At 41.3% G+C, this 7500-nt stretch overlaps 1 protein-coding gene across 4 annotated transcripts in view; it reads left to right on the top strand.

The window, feature by feature from the left end:
* The window catches only part of LOC123515145 (tau-tubulin kinase 1-like), a 108454-nt gene extending 107188 nt beyond the window's left edge, over positions 1-1266 (top strand). For all 4 annotated transcript variants that reach the window (XM_045273614.1, XM_045273616.1, XM_045273618.1 and 1 more), the window contains one exon: positions 1-1266. This exon is cut by the window's left edge and continues 1266 nt beyond it. The gene's annotated coding sequence lies outside the window, so the exon portion shown is untranslated.
* The last annotated feature ends 6234 nt before the right edge of the window (positions 1267-7500 follow it).

Below are 7500 nucleotides of genomic sequence, written 5' to 3'. Positions count from 1 at the left end.
GAAAGGAAAACAAAGGGAAACTGGAAAAAGAATAAGAAATTGAAAATAATATGGACGATATCATGGAAGAAAAAGAAAAGGAAAACAAGAAAAAACGATAAAGGAAAAGAAGTAGGATAACGGAGAAAATAAAAAGGAACAGAAAAAAATATCAGTCAAATATAAAATAGAGAAACGAGAGAAATTAAAGAAAATAAAGAAAATCTGGGAAGAGAAGAGACAAGAGCATAAGAGAACACGAATGAGCCATTGAATTATTGCCTCACACACTCACCAGCAGGTAATCCAGGTATGATAACTAGCCAGGTGAAGGAGGAACGCAGGAAGAAAATGAAGGCGTGAGAGAGGGAAGAGGAGAGCAGCAGGTCACGTGATTAAAGCAGAATGATAATAGCAGAACAGGAAGGGGAAATTGTGAGGAAGGAAGGGAAGAGAGGCAAGGAGAGAAGGAGTGGGAGAGGAAGAGGGAGGTAGGGAGGTGAGATGGTCTAATTACAGCACCTTAATTGCCTTGTAAATACCTGAACTTATCCAATAAATTCCATACGTTTAAGGTTATATAATGTTGGATTAAGTTTGAGGGAGTTAGATTGTGTCAGTTTAAGTTGAGATTACATTAAGCTAGTTTAAGTTAGAGTAAGTTACATCCATACGTTCAGATGACATGGTGTTGAGTTAAGCTAGAGTGGGTTAGATCGTCTTAGTTTAAGTTAGGTTAGGTTAAGTTACGTAGAGTGAGTTAGATCGTGTCAGTTATGCTAGGTTAGTTGAGTCTAAAGTAAGTAATGTTAAGATAGTTGCTCGAGTTTCATTGTGTCAGTTTAAGTTAGACTGTTTTAATTTGGACTGCACTGGAGTGGGGTTGGGATATAGTAGAACAAATTAGATTGAGTTAGTTTACATTACGCTAGACTGTCTTAGGTTAGCTTAGATTAAACTTCTTTATAAATGTTAACTGTCTTCCTCCATAAAAATATTAGTTTCTGTTTTTCTTACGTTAGACTTGGTTGCGTTATTATTATTCTTTTATAGGCAGGATTACATCAACGTAGCTTGGTTTAAACACTTTTAGAATGGGTTAGATGAGATTAGGTTACTCTGTGTCAGATTAAACACGACTATGCTAGAACATGTTAGGTTAGGTCAGATTAAAATAACATTGCAGTGAGTTAACTAAGTCGTCTGCGCCTTCTGATAATGGTGTGTCGGTCGTCTGTATGCAAACGTTTGGAGCGAAGTGTTGGAGGATCGAAAGTTTAATTAAGAGCGTGATTATAGAGTTTCTTTCACATTGACTTGCGTTGTTTTAAAAGTTTAGCAGTTTGTTCAGAAAGTTAATCATACAAAACACACTAGGGGAGAAAAAAAGAGGGACAGAAGAAGGAATTAAGTACATGTAAAATACTATAAAGGCAATGTTAAATAGAGGGTTTACTGGACTAAGACTAATCTGTCTAGGCGGGTTACTTATTTGTATCTATCTATCTATCGAAGTGTCGTATGGATAGCCACACCCTTCGATCTCTTGTCATCTGCAATATACATGCAATTCTTTTATTCATATAATTGAAAATAATACAGAATTTTCAAGTAAATTTGCATGAGTAAAGTGTTTTATTTCTTGCATAAACGCCAGTGAAACAATAATGATCAGTGTGTGTGTGTGTGTGTGTGTGTGTGTGTGTGTGTGTGTGTGTGCGTGTGTGTGTGTGTGTGTGTGTGTGTGTTTACGTTATGAGTCAGTGTGTTTCTTTCGTATATAAATAGTTGTTGACATGCAAATTTTTTCAGCAATTTTTATAATAGTAAGATGTTTTTCTTTCCCACACCTGTGAAATAACTTACGTCGGACTGGTGTGTGTGTGTGTGTGTGTGTGTGTGTGTGTGTGTGTGTGTGTGTGTGTGTGTGTGTGTGTGTGTGTGTGTGTGTGTGTGTGTGTGTGTGTGTGTGCGTGCGCGCGCGCGCGCGTGCGTGTTTTAGCGCAGGTTACTCTCATACATAAATAGCGATACACTCGCAAACTTCCCTCGCAAATTGTTAAAAAGGTGCAAGACTTTAATTAAGAACAAGGCTTTAAAAGAGTTTGCTTCTCATCAACCTGTGTGTGTGGAGCATCTGAGACTGTACGGCGGGTCAGTCTGTGGTATTCACCCATAGACCCGTATTGAGAAATATTTTTGCCCTCTCACCACTAATTCCTAAAGCCACTCAGATGATCAGCCGGGTTTTCAAGAGTGTATCGCCTGCCAGTAATGTTGAAATCTTGCTAATACGTCACTAGAACCACGAGAACCTCCTTCAAAATCTGTCACTTCGGCTAGTCTTTCTTTATTTCATTAATTTACTTTTTTTATTTATGTATTCTATTCATTTATTCATTTTTATTATTATTTAAGTAATGGAGGTGTGGTATAGAAGTATTTCAGAGCACCATCCATTCTATAATCATATATATGCATAGCAGGTCGTGTGTGTGTGTGTGTGTGTGTGTGTGTGTGTGTGTGTGTGTATGGATGGATGGATGGATATAAATATTCCCAGTGGAGTGTTAGAGAAGGAAGATTTCAATTAAGAACAAGATATCTTTTTCTGTAATTAAATTTTGCTTTGTTTTATATATTTGTTTACTGTGTTTGGTTATTTATGTGTTTGTTTGCTTACTTGTTTCTTGAAATTTTTTATTGCTATTTTCTTATTTTTGTTTTTTATCACCAGTTTTGTTTAAATGTTTTTTGAAGAACCTAGAGAGAGAGAGAGAGAGAGAGAGAGAGAGAGAGAGAGAGAGAGAGAGAGAGAGAGAGAGAGATCACAAAGCTATTAAATCTCACGCAAGGATTTCAAAGGGGATCATTTCAGGCTTAGCAGTTTCAGTTTCCTAAGTCAATCCTTCTGTTGCTGGCGTCATCAGTAATCTCAGTTGCGTGATGACACCTGGCCGCCCTGCACGGACCTACCTGACTGCTGCTAACACGTCACGCAGCTCTGTAACGAGAACCGAATAATGAGATTGGCTGTTTTTCAAAAGGCGGATGTATTTTGGCGTTACGAGAGAGAGAGAGAGAGAGAGAGAGAGAGAGAGAGAGAGAGTTAATTTTTCTTCCATTCATTCATTCATTCATTCACTCACTCATGTTCTTCAATGCAATTTTTTTCCTTTGTCCAGCTCTTTCTTTTTTCTTTTTTCCTTTTCCGTGTTGCACTGAATGAGTCGTGAAATTGCAGTGTTTTCAAAGATTGCAGGCAACATTCTCTCTCTCTCTCTCTCTCTCTCTCTCTCTCTCTCTCTCTCTCTCTCTCTCTCTCTCTCTCTCTCTCTCTCTCTCTCTCTCTCTCTCTCTCTCTCTCTCTCTCTCTCTCTCTCTCTCTCTCTCTCTCTCACCAAAACTGACTGAATGGAGGCGTCGTAACATCCCTCAGTCAGTCATTCAGTCATCCAGTCAGTCAGTCAGTCTTTACCCATCCCTTCACTGTCCCTACTTCCTCACATCCTCACGTGATCCTCCTCTTCATATTACTCACTCTTTTACCTTCAAAAATCTTCTAATCTCACATGTTATTTACTTTCTCTACCTTCCCTTCACTTCCTCACACATTCCTATTAGCGAACACCTTAAGCATTCCGTTTACAAAACTGCTCCCTCCACACATTCTTTTCTTTCCATGCCTTCCCTTCACCTCCCACGTGTCCCTCTCTAAGCGCACCTTCACGCCCCTTTAGTTCCTTCAACCTTTAAACGCTCGGCCTGGGAAACATAAGCCTCGTGTGGTGGGCCTCTCAGTAGCGTCCAAGGGAAGGAAGGGCTCCACTCCACCCGGTCTTTCCCGACATTCTGGTCTCCCAAGGTCAGGCTTAGTTCCCACCAGGTCTCGTAACCTCGTCACCGCGTCGCCTACCCCGTCACCTCTGTAACACTCCCGCCCTGCCCCGTATTGGCTGCACATGCGCTCTGTAGCTTCCTCTCCCTGCTCTTCCACCCCCTCAAAGCTCCAGAAGGAGGTCTCACACTGAATTAGCGAGTCATTTTGCCACTGTGTGCTGATTCACTTGATCGTGATACTCGCCTCAGCTGTCTATAATTGGGTCGTCTATCCTGGTGGTTGGTCATCTGGGGTGTGATTGAGAGGGTTTTCTAGGGATTTCAGACATCAGTAAATCTTCAACTCCTTTACACGGCACGATCTGAAGTAATGTTGACTAATTAATACCAAGAAGAAAAGAAGTAGCTACTGTAAAAAGAAAACTAGCCAGATTATAAAGAGATTTCCAGTCTTTTTTTCTTGAAGTCCTTTGCCCGGCATGAACTACATTAATATTAACTGATAAACTGCAGTAAGAGAGAACACAGTATAGAGAAAAATGGCTACAATATAAAGGAAAGTAAGTATATCTTGTAAGAAAACTAACGACGTGTTTTGTAATGTAAAGAGTACTGTGAAGGTGGTGTTCCTCCCTCTCCCTAGCTGGTGTTATAACCTTTCCTTGATATACCCGATTTTCTAGATACGTGTTATGCTGCTGTTCATCAGTAGGCCGTCTATGCTTCTAGACTTCCTCCCACAAGATGGAGGTTTCAAGACACCTTTCCTTTGAATTTTAATGGCCGTTTTTTTACTCTTTGGGGACAGGCACTTCAGTGGGACCCATTTTATCATTTTCTTAGTTCTGTTGCCCTTGGCCGGCGCCCCTGCTATATAGAAAAATATGATAGGTGGAGGATGATTTGGATGAGGAGGAGGATTAGAATTACAAAATGATGAATAATAATGATAGCGGTAATGATTAAATTTCATCAGTTCTTATTTATTCCGTCCGAAGTTTGCATAATGATGATAGTGATGGTGGTGATGTTGATGGCGAATAGTGATTGTGCTCATGGTAGTGATGGTGATGGTAGTCCTCATCTTACATTTAACCACAGCAAAGATAAGAATTTCCAAAGACTGCCATATTTGTTCTGTCCTTTTCATAGTGCAGTAGTAGAGAGTGGACAGGGGAGGAGGAGGAGGAGGAGGAAGGCAGGTGAGGACAAGACAGAACTGGCTGGGGCCTTGGATAGATGAGTTGTGGCTCTCGTGTTTCTCTTTGGAATGAAGGAAAGAAATTAATAACTACAAAAGGAATTCCTGACGTTGACTTTTACTTTTTTCTTTACCTTTTTCTGTTTCTTCTGTTTTATTTGACTCATTTGTTGGTTTGTTTGTGAGTTTGTGGTTTTCTTTGCCTTGATGGACGACAGGATGTGTTTTGATTGATTGATTGATGGATTAGTTTATTGATCACTGTCATTATTTTTGCAAGGGAAGAGGCACGCAGCCACACGCACAAACGTACACAAACCCTCACGTGTCCCGACTCATCTGCACACACACACACACACACACACACACACACACACACACACACACACACACACACACACACACACACACACACACACACACACACACACACACACGTCACCCACCATCACCATCCAATACCCACCCACTCACTCCAATACTCACCCACTCACACACACACACACACACACACACACACACACACACACACACACACACACACACACACACACACACACACACACACCACACAGCAGTCAAGTGTCCCGGTGTCCGGCAGTGGTACAGGTTCACGCCACCCACAACCCAGACACCGTGGCGCCTCCCTCTAATGCAGCCTCGGGGACACGATTCTGAGAGCACCTCCCTTTCCCTCCCACCCATTCCACCCAGCACCTACCCTCTCGCACCACCCACTTATCTATATCCCTCTCTACCCACGGGCTCATCCTCCTCACACTCTACTGTAACCCACTCACAGCCTCACCTTTTATTCATCTCTCTCTCTCTCTCTCTCTCTCTCTCTCTCTCTCTCTCTCTCTCTCTCTCTCTCTCTTCTGTAAACTTCCTTCTCCTTGCTCTTAAAACACACATATAGGTGGTTGGTCACTTATACAACAGCTCCCGTCCCTCCATCTCATAAAGTAGATCGACCAATAAGAGCCTATTTTTGAGACCTGATGGAGACAGTGAAATAGGTGGGGCCACTGATGCGTCACCTGCTGGAATCTGTGTCTGGCTGGTCTGGTGCTCTGTTGCTGTGATACGATGAGAGTGAGAAGTTTGTACTCAACACTGTCACGTTCAGGTCAAGAGAAACGGATGAGTAAAATTCTCTCTCTCTCTCTCTCTCTCTCTCTCTCTCTCTCTCTCTCTCTCTCTCTCTCTCTCTTTTGTACAGTAACGCCTCGTTGTTGCCAGGGCATGGAGTGGGCTGGCCACCTCAGAGACCACCTTAACTAACCTAACCACATAGTCTTGTCTTGCCTCCTCATATCTCTCTCTCTCTCTCTCTCTCTCTCTCTCTCTCTCTCTCTCTCTCTCTCTCTCTCTCTCTCTCTCTCTCTCTCTCTCTCTCTCTCTCTCTCTCTCTCTCTCTCTCTCTCAGTACACAACACACAGCCATGTTAGGTGTGTGTGTGTGTGTGTGTGTGTGTGTGTGTGTGTGTGTGTGTGTGTGTGTGTGTGTGTGTGTGTGTGTGTGTGTGTGTGTGTCAGGCGGACGGACACATAAGGAGAGCTTCATGAACACCACCACGACCCACGCACCCACCTCTCTTCCTTTACCTCACCTGTGCTTCTATATATATATATATATATATATATATATATATATATATATATATATATATATATATATATATATATTGAGTTCGTTATTGTTCCTTAGACGGCTTTCCTCTCCTTCACCTCTACTCTTCTTATTATTGGTAGTATTTCACAGACAGCTTACTTTAATTGAATCACCTGCGCATTTTTTTTTTTTTTTTTTTCGAATTTGCTCCGTGCTGCGTTGTTTGGTAAGTTAAAGTGGTGTAAAAGCATTATCTAACCCTCTCCTAGCTTACCTTTCCCACTAGTAAGGTAATCTAAATTTATCTTAAGTACCAAAATTTTTGTGTTATATGATCTAACTTAACCTGACCTTATTTGATATTACCTTACCCCAATTTACCTTTCCATACCTTACCTTATCTTATTTTCTCTTATCTTTTCTTACATTATCTCACCTTCACTTCATCCCACTTTACCTTACATAATCTAACATTCCTAGTCTTCTTTACCTAACCTTACCGCACCTCATCTCACCTCACCTCCACCTCACCTTACCTAACTTTAGCTAAACCTATCCTACCTCACCTTACTTGACATTGCTTACCTTTACTTTATCTAATCTAACCTCACTTCACCTCACTTCACCTCATCTCACCTCACCTCGACAAACGTACAGCTTTCGAAATCTATCATAAAAAGAATAGAAAGAAAGAAAAAAAAAGTCTATCAAAGGTAAAAGCAGATAAGTGATGGCAGTAAAAAAAAAGCTGTAAAAGAAAATCACCTCTGTCATAATTTCTTTTCTTCATAGTTTAGACCGACCTTGTAATGCTTTCGTTGCTGACTCTCTCTCTCTCTCTCTCTCTCTCTCTCTCTCTCTCTCT

This window comes from Portunus trituberculatus, chromosome 38 (genome assembly GCF_017591435.1).
Source record: "Portunus trituberculatus isolate SZX2019 chromosome 38, ASM1759143v1, whole genome shotgun sequence".
NCBI lineage: Eukaryota > Metazoa > Arthropoda > Malacostraca > Decapoda > Portunidae > Portunus > Portunus trituberculatus.
The sequence above is the reverse complement of the archived record's forward strand: the minus strand, read 5'-3'. Positions and strand labels throughout refer to the sequence as shown.